The 13,936-nt window shown below is 37.7% G+C and overlaps 1 protein-coding gene and 1 non-coding gene across 5 annotated transcripts in view; both read left to right on the top strand.

Annotated features, from left to right (window-relative positions):
• NAV3 (neuron navigator 3) overlaps window positions 1–13,936 on the top strand; it is an 888,057-nt gene that overhangs the window by 590,648 nt on the left and 283,473 nt on the right. The gene's annotated exons all lie outside the window — the stretch shown is intronic.
• TRNAC-GCA (transfer RNA cysteine (anticodon GCA)) lies at window positions 4,668–4,739 on the top strand. Its single transcript has one exon. It is a non-coding gene; the product is annotated as a tRNA-Cys (tRNA).

Here is a 13,936-nt window from a genome sequence, read left to right on the forward strand (position 1 = left end):
TTCTTAAAAGATGTATTTTTTTTCAAGAACATGAGGAAATAGTTTGTACTTAAAGACTTTAGTATCTTTAAAGTGCCTGGATAATTTTATTCACTGTATTTTCCTTTATCTTCAGTTATTTCTGTAACCCTTAATCATGTTTTCCTTTTCCAGATTACCAGTTATATTTGAATCACTCTTTTATTTAATGTAACTTCAAAGTCCATTATGATGTGAAAAAATGTGCCTAGTGGAATAAAAAAATCTTAAAATAATTTGGCCCTGATACATGGTATACATGATTATTTAGCATGTCATGGTGGTGGTTTAATCGCTAAGTCGTGTCTGACTCTTTGGGACCCTGTGGACTGTAACCTGCTGGGCTCCTCTGTCCATGGGATTTTCCTGGGAAGAATACTGGAATGGGTTGCCATTTCCTTCTGCAGGGGATCTTCCCAACCTAGGGATTGAACTCTGGTCTCCCGCATTGCAGGCGGAATCTTTACCAATTAAACCACCAGGGAAGCCCAACTATTTAGCATATGTACTTATATACTTTTACTTCGAACCACTTAGGCACACTGAAGGAAGGGATGGAAGGAAAGTCCACTTTCCCCCCTGTGTCCAGTGAAGCTCAAGTCCCTGTGGTGACTGGGTTATGGGTAGAACACTCTAAACAGCCCCTGCAACTTGTATGTCCCATTCAGTAAACCACTGGAAGATTAACATATTTGAATAAGAGGGAAGATTATGAGAATTATCATAGCTAACATTTAGGTAGTATTTACCCATGTTCTAGGCTTAATTCAAAGAGTTTTATATTACAATATTAGCTCTGTTTTTTTAGTTATGATAATTTGACTTAGGTTGTAGTTTATTGGCAGATTAGACTCTCAATTCAGGAAAGCAAATTGGGATTTGCGTGTTTTGTATCTTCTCTCACTTAAGTTCTATCTTTAAATATAACTACTTAAAATGTTTGCACAGTTCTCATCTTGTGGTGGCCTTCAGACATTTTTACAGATGATTTTTAAAGTATTTTCTTAGTTCCGTGCCTCTTTTTTCTGTCTGTTGTACATACTCTTTTTAAGTCTGATGTGGATCTTATATTTCTCAGGCAGATTTTTTTAGCACTGTGCCTAGAATTCAATACAGATTTATTGAATGTTAATTTTTCTCCTAATCCTTTGTGGGCCTTAATCATTTCCAGTGCAGAGGTCACTCTTTACCTCTAAGCCATGACATTTTAAGGAAGCCAAGTCAAGATTTTAAGATGTTCTGCTGTTAATTGAATGAAAATTACAACAGATGTTTAGCTGGTTCATGTGTCCCATAATTTTCACATTTTGTAGCTATGCCAACTTTTTAAGCTGCTTCAGGAGAGAATCATGTAACGATCTCTTCTGCAGATGAATCCTTATTGGTCTTACTGGCATGTGAAGAGAGCATGCCTTTGGTTCACTATTAGAAGCTTTGATCCTTAATTCACTCAATCATATGGGAAGGTGTAAGATGTTTGAGGAGGTACCAGATGATTTCTACTGCCTGTATTTCAGCTGGCCTCTGAGTTTAGCAGCTACTTTGATATCTTAGTGAGGGGTGCTCTCTAGTGTTTTGCTACAAATGTTTCTGTGTCATGAAATTGTAAAGTAAATGATTTTGCTTTTATCTAAAAGTCATACTTGAAAGATAACTTCTCGTTTGGGGGATACCATTAAAATAAATTATGGTCATAGGCACAGATTAAATTCCATCAACGAGCTAGCTCGTGCCCTGTGGGAAAGCCTGTATATCTTGCTTTTGTTGTCTTGTCCTTGCACAAATATGGAGTGACAATCCATGGAGTCTTGCCTAGTCTGTTGTAGACTGAAACAGATGTTGAATAGTTTTAAAAAGAAATTTTCAGATATCTGTTCTTATTCAGAAAACAGATACTTAAAATTCAAAACAATAAACTTAAACCTGTTACCAAGTTAAGAAATGTGTAGGTGCTTAGTCTTTGTTTCAGGATCTGGTGTTTTTCCATTTTATGCCTAGTGTGTGTGTTGCAGCGTGCGTATTATTTTACAATGTAAGTCATTTAAATGGCTTTTAAAAATCCAAGCCAAATGCAACTTATTAATTTCTGAAGATCATTTAGTTTAGTTATGCAATGTGTGTTTAAGGGATATCTTGCATCTTTTTTATTCCAGCTGTCAGAATCTCAAAAACACCATAATAAAATCTAAACATCATCCTTCATGCCTTACAATCCTCTCTTCCTGAGCTCTGCAAAAATTTCTCCACCCTGGATTCACTTCCCGACCAGCTGCAAATTTTCTTTGACTTTTGCCTCCTCCCTGAGTCGAGAGGCTTAATTTGAATGTGTAATTAACTTTTATTTTTAAATACAATAGTGGGCATATCACAGAATTTCACATTATATGTCTTATGCAAAAGAATGCATAGGTAAGTAGTCATCGTGTACATTAAATTAAACCTAACATTTATAGAATGGCTAAAAATTCTTCCTGGCATTGCATAGTGCCGTGGAGTTTCTTTAGGGCTTTTCTGAAATTTCCACTTGTATGGCCCTCTGGAGATTTGTCAAATAAATAACAGATGTAGAGATTATCAGTTACTGTTGAATGTTTGACAAAAACAGACACGCAAGCCAGGGATTTCCCACTGGGTCTCTTCATGTTAAAAGGAAGAAAAGGTCTTCCAACCAGAATCAAGTTATTCAACTGAATAGTGTCTTCTTTTTATGCTTTTTTTTTTTTTTTTTTTGCTATTTTATATCTACAAAATTTGCAAGCCAGGGATTTCCCACTGGGTCTCTTCATGTTAAAAGGAAGAAAAGTTCTTCCAGCCAGAATCAAGTAATTCAACTGAGTAGTGTCTTTTTTTTTACGTTTTTTTTTTTTTTTTTTTTTTTGCCATTTTATATCTATAACATTTGCTCAAGACCAGGAGGGTAAATTTTCTCTGATATTTTAAGATTATCACTTTATCTTTGAGAAATGATTAAATTGACTGCATCATTATCTTCTCTGTAGACCTATAAAAAGACAAAGAAGTTGTAAAATTGGTAAGATGTTTGCTATGTATACTCTGTGGCCACATTCATTCCTCATTCATTCATTTTACCCTGTCAGTATTTATCAAGGACTTCTTATAGGCTAGACTTGGTCTAAGCCACAGGAGATATATCAGTGAACAAGGCCATGCTAAATGACATGAAACTTACTTTCTAATGAGAGCGTGGAGGTAATTGACAGCCAAATCTATAGGGTATCAGGTTATGTTAAGTACTTGGAGAAAAAAATAATGGAATTAGGCTATGACAGAGTTGCATTGGCCAGAGTATTTTATCAAGAAATTTAAGGAAGGTCTCTCCGAGATGATGATTTGAACATAGACATGAATGAAATTGTTAAGGGAACACATGACTGGTTAGGTGAATGATTAATTGATATAAAGCAAAAAAGCAGTGGATGCAATGTCCTGAAGCTGGATAGGACTTATGGGATACTTAAAATGCACCAATTTTTTATTTAACAATGCAGCTTCCTTGGTGAGTCAGTGGTAAAGAATCTGCATGCAATGCAGGAGACCTGGATTCGATCCTTGGGTCAGGAAGATCCTCTAGAGAAGGGAATGGCTACTCACTCCAGTATTCTTGCCTGGGAAATCCCATAGACAAAAGAGCCTGGTGAGCTACATGGGTTTGCAAAGAACTGGACACAACTGAGTGACTAACACTTTCACTTTATTTAATCACACATCTAAAGGACTATTTATTATTTGGGAATCATTGGAAATTATGTACTACTGGTCCAATACTTTGTTAAAGGAAGAGGAAAGAATAAATCCAGGAAAGTGTTTTGAAGGAAAACACTAAGGCTTCTTTCTGGTTGTACTTTGTGGGAGTTCAGTTCCTTCAACTAAAAGGTACCAAAGCAAAGAGGAAGGACTGGTTAATCATAGCAGGAAAGGGACAGAAGGTATGAAGATTGTATTAGTAACAGAGAAAGGCTATTGGGCATTTGTTGAAATAGGACGGAGGCAGGTTTTCCATAGATTTGAGTCAGCGTTTTTAAAAAAGTCTAAAATACAAAATCTACCTAATATCTTTTTGTCTGTTGTATTCAATGTATTTTAATCTTTTAACACCCATGGGTAGTATATTGGCATTTTTTACATTGAATGTGTCTTCTCTTCTGTGGTCTCATCTCTCTCCAATTGTAGCTTTTATTAGCAGTCAAGTTCTAGGATCAGCAATACCACACTATTTCCCCTCTGCTGTAGAGATGATAATGACTTCCTGCTCTTTTAAAATCAGGATTCAGTTCAGTTCAGCTCACTCCTGTCCGACTCTTTGTGACCCCATAGACTGCAGCACACCAGGCCTCCCTGTCCATCACCAACTCCTGGAGTTTACTCAAACTCATGTCCATCGAGTTGGTGATGCCATCCAGCCATCTCATCCTCTGTCGTCCCCTTCTCCTCCTGCCCCCAATCCCTCCCAGCATCAGGGTCTTTTCCAATGAGTCAACTCTTCGCATGAGGTGGCCAAAGTATTGGAGTTTCAGCTTCAGCATCAGTCCTTCCAATGAACACCCAGGATTGATCTTTAGGATGGACTGGTTGGATCCCCTTGCAGTCCAAGGGCCTCTCAAGAGTCCTCTCCAACAAGCTTTCTTATTTCCCTGGTGGCTCAGATGGTAAAGCGTCTGCCTGCAATGCGGGAGACCCAGGTTCAATCCCTGGGTTGGGAAGATGTCTTGGAGAAGGAAATGGCACCCCACTCCAGGACTCTTGCCTGGAAAATTCCATGGACGGAGGAGCCTGGTAGGCTACAGTCCTTGGGGTCGCAAAGAGTCGGACACGACTGAGTGACTTTACTTTCACTATTTATCTTTATGGCTATTCAGTGGCGGTAAATTCAGTTCTTCAATTCTGCTACTCTAGTGCATGTATGCATGCTCAGTTGTGTCTGATTCTTTGTGACCCCATGGACTGTAGTCCACCAAGCTCCTCTGTCCATGGGATTTTCAGGGAAGAATACTAGAGTGGGTTGTTATTTCCTTCTGCCGGGAATCTTCCTGACCCAGAAATGGAACCCATGTCTCCTGCATTGCAGCAGATTCTTTACAGTCTGAGCTACCAGAGAAGCTTCAATTTCTCTAGAGTGATTGCTATTTTCATGACTAGATCCTGACTTGCCTTAGGCAGTGACCAAATGGATCCTGTTAATCTGTAGTATCTCTTCTTAAACATGGAAAGCATGTGATGACATTTTGAAAAACTTTCATTCACCTGTACATTGTCAGCAGCATTTTTTTTCCAAGCACAAGGGCCAACAAACTATATAAAGTCCAGATTGAAAGTAATAAAAATTAACCATTAACACTTGAACTTATACCTAAAGAACAATATTCTGGCTTTCTGTATGGAATGGTCAACTGTGGAATTTTTGTCTTCTTTCTCAATCCTAGGGATTTCTGTTGCTTTAATTATTAGAGCTGTTCTTAAATGAGATATGTTAGCACAACTTTGTTACCTTTCCTTTGGACAAGTTTTCATGGTCAGGAAGGCTTTCTTTTAGTAACTCTATCATCTTGCATATGACATCTACATTCTGTTAGACGTGATCCACAAATAGAAACTGTTTGGCTGAGAGTGTTTATGGTCTATATTATGGGGACCTTTTACATCAACTAGTCCAGAGTTGTTAGCTACTGATTCTTTTAACACATCCAAACCTAATTTGAGTTATTGGAAAATGTATCTGGTAGCTTTTGTTGCAAAATCCACACAAACTCCATATCTTAAGACAACAACTATTTAGTTCATAACTTTGTGGGTCAACAATTTGGCTTGGGTTCAGCCAGGCAGTTTAACTGTATTTCATGGGTCACTCATGTTTGTGGTCAGCTACCAGACAGATGATTGTTTTTGAGAGTCGGATAGCTCTTCTCAAGCTGGCCCACAGTCTCCTTATCTGATAAAACTGGGATGACTGGAACCTCTCTCTACGTGTTTCTTCCTCATCCAGCAGAATAGTCCAGACTTGTTCACGTGGCAGCTCAGAGTTCATTCAGCTTCTGTGGTTCAGCCTAACTGCGTGGCAGTGTTCCCAGTGGCATTTATATATTGTTTGCTTTTTGTTTGAGCAGATCAACAAAATTCTGGCTCTCAAAGGGCCACTGTTTATTCAACTTCATGGACACCTAATTGAGCCTTGATTGTCTGGTTACCTTTTGTCATTGTTGGGGCTGTGTGATTAGAATTTGAAGAGAATGAGCAATGTTTTTCTAGAGGGGACTGAACAATCATTTGTATTTCAGTTCTGGAAATCATACTATGAATATAGCAAGTTTAGAACTTACTACCATTTTAGGCACTATTTATCAAATGCATTTAAAATATAACATTAAAATATAACATAATGTTAAAAGTTTCTGAGGTTTCTTTTGGCTTGCCCAAGAGTCTGTTCAGCCACTTACTACCTGCGTGAACTTTGGCAAATGGTTTAACATCTCTAAACCTTAGTTTCCTCATCTGTAAAATGATAGTCATAATAATTTCTTTAATGTATTGTCTTGATAGTTACATTAAGTATACCTATGTAGCACATAGCACAGTGCCTAGTGCATGGTAAAAGATTCATGCATCGTACTGTTATCATTACTGTTACTATTCATTCTATAATTCATAATTCAGATTTGAATAGAAAATAGTTTGCTCTATCAATGGCAACCCACTCCAGGACTCTTGCCTTGAAAATCCCATGGACGGAGGAGCCTGGTGGGCTGCAGTCTATAGGCTGATAGGCTATAATCCATGGGATCCCAAAGAGTCGGACACAACTGAACAATTTCATTTTCACTTTCATGTTATATGTAATTTTTCAGTTACTTTATCCAATTCAGTTTTCTTCCAAAACATTGGAATTTGTCTTGAGAATGATCTAACATTTTATATAAAGAAAATGGAAAAGATAAATTTAAAAAACACAATAAAAAAGCCCCCAAACTATAAAATGAAATGTCTTAAATGACTTTTTATTTAGAAATTTCATAGAACAGATAACTCCTACTTAGCATTTTCCTGGGAACATAGTTAATTTTGTATTGTGGAAAATAAAGTTTTGAGAAATATATATTGTGAAAATTAGAACTATCTGAAAGACAAGTACAAATATGTGAACTTACTTTTGTGTACCAGTGCTTAAACACCTTCTCATTCATGTAACCAAATATTTGACTTTTTTCCTACTTGATTTGTTAGTATAAATTCAAATATTAACAATATTTGTCACAAAAACTTGTATTAAACAACGCAGGAGATTATCCTTGTCTTTTGGAGAAGGCAATGGCACCCCACTCCAGTCCTCTTGCCTGGAAAATCCCATGGACGGAGGAGCCTGGTGGGCTGCAGTCCATGGGGTCGCTAAGAGTCAGACATGACTGAGCAACTTCACTTTCACTTTTCACTTGCAAGCATTGGAGAAGGCAATGGCAACCCACTCCAATGTTCTTGCCTGGAGAATCCCAGGGACAGGGGAGCCTGGTGGGCTGCAGTCTATGGGGTCACATAGAATCGGACATGACTGAAGCGACTTAGCAGCAGCAGAATCCTTGTCTTGATACAGACATTATCAAAGAATCAGGTGACATTGATAATTGTTTTACCTTGCAATTATGGAGAGTATTAAAATTTCAAAGGTCATTTTTAGGGTTCTTTGGGTTTTCTGCCTATGTCTTTGTCAAAAAAAGATAATGGAAAGGCTGTAGGCATTTCTGAGTAGAGAATTTTGGTTAGAAAAAGCACTTCTAATTATTCCATCATAAGGACATGAAAAGGACACTGAACTGCCAGTGAAGAAGTTGAAATTTATGAGTAGAGTTATATGAAATATTCAGCAGATTTTTTTACAAATGCTAAACTTTAAATTTAACCTAGCTTGAAAAAAGTGATTATTTTTTAATGAATTACTTATTTTTTGTCACTGTGAATCTAATAACTGAGGTCATGTATCCTCTAGATATAGAATTCTATAAATGTTCATTTTTATTCAGATTTTAATTTGAAATCTTAGAGACTAATATATGTCCTGCTAAGTTCATATCAACTGCAAATATTTGTTGGAGACACAGAGATGAAAATAAAATTTCACTTTTACTATTGATAGAACTATTGAAAAATTATAGCTATGTGGAAACAGTATACTTATAATCCTACACTCCAGAATTAGCCATATATACCCCATCAGAGGAATTAGCAGTTTGGAGCAATCAACAAATTGTAAGCATTGTTAATCCAAATATAAAATATATTAGAGGAAAACAAACAAACAAACAACAACCAAAAAAACCAGTGCCCTTAATAGCTGCAGCTTGGAACTGATTTGGGAAAAGATTGTCTACCAGTAAGTTCTTTCTCATAGCTAAGTCTCTTTGCCATGGAGTTAGCATAAGCCTTCTAATGTGAAAAGATGAAAAATTTTTTGGAAAGCGTAGGGCTAAAGTGATATTTTCTTAAGGAAAATGGCTGTTTGTATGGTCATATAAAGCTAGTACGAAGACATACATTTTGAACATTTTTAATATTATCCTTTTTCTTTGTTTGTTTATGCCAACAGAGAGGATGGTATGCTGTCAGTGAAAGCATGTGGGTATAGGATAGAGAGAAACAAGTCTGGCTCTGTGACTTGCTATTGACTTTGGGCAGAGTGGTAAACTGGTCTGATCCTCGCTTGTCTCCTCTGTAAAATTAATATAGTTGTCCTGCAGAGGGCAAGAGAAAAAGCAGGCGGCAGAGGATGAGATGGTTGGATGGCATCACTGACTGAATGGACATGAGTATGAGTAAACTCCAGGAGATAGTGAAGGACAGGGAAGCCTGGTGTGCTACAGTCCATGGAGCTCACAAAGAGTCGGACATGACTTAGCAAACACTTTGATGTCCATGATGGATTGGTTCCAGGACCCTCCACGAACAACAAACCCTTGTATAAATTGGCGTAGCATATTCAGCCCCCGTACATCTACAGATTCCACATCCGCAAATGCCAAGGGCCAAGAGTATAGCAGTGCTCGTCTCATGGGATCCTTTGGAAGGTACGGGAAATAACCCTTGTGAAGTGCCCAGCTTGTGGGAGTGAATGTTGTGCAGGAGCAGGTATCCTTCGTGACTTAGTGGGAACTGTGGCGGTGAGATAGCGCGCTCTCTGAGTCTGTGTCCGTCAACTTCAAGGCCAAGAGCTTCTGGTCGTTTGCTTAGAGAAAGCTCCCGCCTCTGTCAGCCTTGAAGACATTAATTCAGCCGTCAGTTCCAATTACCTCCCTTGCCTGAAGGTGCCAGAATAGCTATCTTTGGATGATCGCCTGTCTTTGTATTTTAAAAAGGGCTTCTCCCGTTACGCTATAGGTAAAGAACCTGCTTCGCAGTTCAGGAGATGCAAGAGACTCGGGTTCAACCCCTTGGTCGGGAAGATCCCCTGGAGAAGGGTATGGCAACCCACACCAATATTCTTGCCTGGGAAATCCCACGGACAGAGGAGCCTGGCTGGCTATGGTCCATAGCGTCGCAAATAGTCTTATGCGACTGAAGCTACTTAGCACATGTTTTAAAATCTCTGAGCTGAGAACCGGAGAGGATTTTGTTTTTATGACTTCTCCCCTTTGGTGGGCTAGTGATTTAAATTCAGTCTCCTAATTGCTTTTCTGGCCACTGGCTTTTTATGAATATCCTGGTTCTTGTCTGAGCACTTGATGTTAGTGCTTCACTTTTCTGCACTCCTCTACTTCCGGGAAGATTTTCTCATCAGTGTTCCTTCTGAGTTTTCCAGTTACCCTGTGCCCGCCTTCTGTTTCACCCTGCACAGAGTTGGTCTTACCTTCTGGACATAAATGGACCACCCCGAAGCGCTACGCCCTTTCAGACCACGTGCCAACTGTTGCTCATACCTTTGTCCAGATTTGTCCCCACTCCTGTCCCTTTGGCATGTGTTGCTCAGTCTGTATGTGGTCCTAAACCCCTCTGGTTACCTGAGGTTCTCTCTATAGAAGTGATAAGTCATAATGTGTGTTCATATAACTGTTTTGATTTCAAAGTCTCACTGCGTCTTTTTTTCAGAAGACCAAAGTTTTTTCCAAACGACCAAAGAGTGCTCGTAAAGAACTTTTACTGACCTTCATATAGGTCAGTATCACCTTCGAGGTGATGCTTTGAAATCAGTTTTGATTATACAAGAAGTATAGTATTATAGAGTCTTGTTAAATATAGAGAAAACTCTGTAAGTCTGATCACCCTCATTACAACTGCTGTTATACTTTGCATTTGCTTGCAGTATTTTCTACATGCACATCTAAAGAATGCCTAATATTCTACTTTTTTTGCATTATGCTTTCATATTTTGATACATAAGCATCATAATTTCTATTTTTCATGACTACTTAATATTTCCTAGGGTGACTGAATCTTATTTAGGAATAATAATTTACCTCTTGGGTATTTATTTTAATACTTATTTTTAAATACTCTATTTTATAATATATGAGACATTTTCTTGGCACACAAGGCACATTAAAAAAAGAGTACAGAATGTTATAGGGGTGCATGCCAAAACTAAAGCCAATTTGAGAAATAATTTTTAAATTAATTTATTTATTTTAATTAGAGCCTAGTTACTTTACAATATTGTAGTGGTTTTTGCCATACATTGACAGGAATCAGCCATGGGTGTACATGTGTTCCCCATCCTGAACCACCCTCCCTACTCCCTCCCTATCCCATCCCTCAGGGTCATCCCAATGCACCAGCCCTGAGTACCCTGTCTTATTGTTCGAACCTGCACAGGCCATCTGTTTCACTTGGTGATAAACATGTTTCAATGCTATTCTCTCAAATCATCTCACCCTCGCTTTCTCCCACAGAGTCCAAAAGTCTGTTCTTTACATCTGTGTCTCTTTTGCTGTCTCACATATAGGGTCATCGTTACCATCTTTCTAAATTCCATATATATGCATTATTATACTGTATTGGTGTTTTTCTATCTGGCTTATTTCACTCTCTTTGATAGGCTCCAGTTTCATCCACCTCATTGGAACTGATTCAAATGCATCCTTTTTAATAGCTGAGTAATATTCCGCTGTGTATACGTGCCACAGCTTTCTTATCCATTCATCTGGTGATGGACATCTAGGTTGCTTCCATGTCCTGGCTATTATAAATGGAGCTGCGATGAACATTGGGTACACATGTCTCTTTCACTTCTGGTTTCCTTGGTGTGTATGCCCAGCAGTGGGATTGCTGGGTCAGATGGCAGTTCTATTTCCAGTTTTTTAAAGAATCTCCACACTGTTCTCCATAGTGGCTGTACTAGTTTGCATTCCCACCAACAGTGTAAGAGAGTTCCCTTTTCTCCACACCCTCTCCAGCATTTATTGTTTGTAGACTTTTTGATAGCAGCCATACTGACTGGTGTGAGATGGTACCTCATTGTGGTTTTGATTTGCATTTCTCTCATAATGAGTGATGTTGAGCATGTTTTCATGTGTTTGTTAGCCATCTGTATGTCTTCTTTGGAGAAATGTCTGTTTAGTTCTTTGGCCCATTTTTTGATTGGGTCATTTATTTTTCTGGAATTAAGCTTCATGAGCTGCTTATATATTTTTGAGATTAATTCTTTGTCAGTTGCTTCATTTGCTATTATTTTCTCCCATTCTGAAGACTGTCTTTTCACCTTGCTTATAGTTTCTTCGTTGTGCAAAAACTTTTAAGTTTAATTGGGTCCCATTTGTTTGTTTTTGACAAGTGCTCAGGCCTGGTGCACTGGGAAGACCCAAAGGAATCGGGTGGGGAGGGAGGTGGGAGGGGGGATCGGGATGGGGAATACATGTAAATCCATGGCTGATTCATGTCAATGTATGACAAAACCACTACAGTATTGTAAAGTAATTAGCCTCCAATTAATAAAAATAAATGGAAAAAAAACAATAAAAATAAATAAATAAAAAATAAAAAGCATTTTTATTTTTGCTTTTATTTCCATTACTCTGGGATGTGGGTCAAAGAGGATCCTGCTGTGATTTATGTCGGAGAGTGTTTTGCCCATGTTCTCCTCTAGGAGTTTTATAGTTTCTGGTCTTACATTTACATCTTTAATCCATTTTGAGTTTATTTTTGTGTATGGTGTTACAAAGTGTTCAAGTTTCTTTCTTTTACAAATGGTTGACCAGTTTTTCCAGCACCACTTGTTAAAGAGGTTGTCTTTTCTCCATTGTATGTTCTTGCCTCCTTTGTCAAAGATTAGATGTCCATAGGTGCATGGATTTATCGCTGGGCTTTCTATTCTGTTCCATTGGTCTTTATTTCTGTCTTTGTGCCATTACCATACTGTCTGGATGACTGTAGCTTTGTAGTATAGTCTGAAGTTTGGCAGGTTGATTCCTCCAATTCCATTCTTCTTTCTCAAGATTACTTTGGCTATTCGAGGTTTTTTGTATTTCCATACAAATTGTGAAATTAATTGTTCTAGTTCTCTGAAAAATACCTTTGGTAGCTTGATAGGGATTGCCTTGAATCTATAGATTGCTTTGGGTAGTATACTCTTTTTCACTATATTGATTCTTCTGATCCATGAACATGATATATTTCTCCATCTATTTGTGTCCTCTTTGATTTCTTTCATCAGTGTTTTATGGTTTTCTATTTATAGGTCTTTTGTTTCTTTAGGTAGATTTACTTCTAAGTATTTTATTCTTTTTGTTGCAATGATGAATGGAATTTGCTTAATTTCTCTTTCTGTTTTCTCATTGTTAGTGTATAGGAATGCAAGGGATTTCTGTGTGTTAATTTTATATCCTTCAACTTTACTATATTCATTGATTAGCTCTATTAATTTTCTGGTGGAGTCTTCAGGGTTTTCTATGTAGAGGATAATGTCACCTATAAACAGTGAGAGTTTTACTTCTTCTTTTCCAATCTGAATTCCTTTTATTCCTTTTTCTTCTCTGATTACTGTGGCTAAAACATCTGAAACTATGTTGAAGTGGTGAGAGTGGGCACCCTTGTCTTGTTCCTGACTTTAGGGGAAATGCCTTCAATTTTTCACCATTGAGGATAATATTTGCTGTGGGTTTATCATATATGGTTTTTATTATGTTAAGGTATGTTCCTTCTATTCCTGCTTTCTGGACGGTTTTTATCATAAATGGATGTTGAATTTTGTCAAAGGCTTTCTCTGCATCTATTGAGATAATCATATGGTTTTTATCTTTTAATTTGTTAATGTGGTGTATCACACTGATTAATTTGCAAATGTTGAAGAATCCTTGCATCGCTGGGCTAAAGCCCAGTTGGTCATGATGTATGATCTTTTTAATATGTTGTGGGATTCTGTTTGCTAGAATTTTGTTATGGATTTTTACATCTATGTACATCAGTGATATTGGCCTGTAGTTTTCTTTTTTTGTGACATCTTTACCTGGTTTTGATATTAGGGTGATGGTGGCCTCACAGAATGAGTTTGGCAGTTTACCTTCCTCTGCAATATTCTGGAAGAGTTTGAGTAGGATAGGTATTAGCTCTTCTCTAAATTTTTGGTAGAATTCACCTGTGAAGCCATCTGGTCCTGGGCTTTTGTTTGTTGGAAGATTTCTGATTACAGTTTTGATTTCCATGCTTGTGATGGGTCTGGTAAGATTTTCTATTTCTTCCTGGTTCAGTTTTGGAAGGTTATACTTTTCTAAGAATTTGTCCATTTCTTCCAAGTTGTCCATTTTGTTGGCATATAGTTGCTGATAGTAGTCTCTTATGATCCTTTGTATTTCTGTGTTTTTTGTTGTGTTTTTCATTTCTACTTCTGTTGGTTTGATTCTTCTCCCTTTTCATAGTATATGTGACATTTTCTTGTCACACAATGCATGTTAAAAAAGAGTACAGAATGTTACAGGGCTGTATGGCA

Source organism: Muntiacus reevesi, chromosome 4, assembly GCF_963930625.1.
Source record: "Muntiacus reevesi chromosome 4, mMunRee1.1, whole genome shotgun sequence".
Lineage (NCBI taxonomy): Eukaryota > Metazoa > Chordata > Mammalia > Artiodactyla > Cervidae > Muntiacus > Muntiacus reevesi.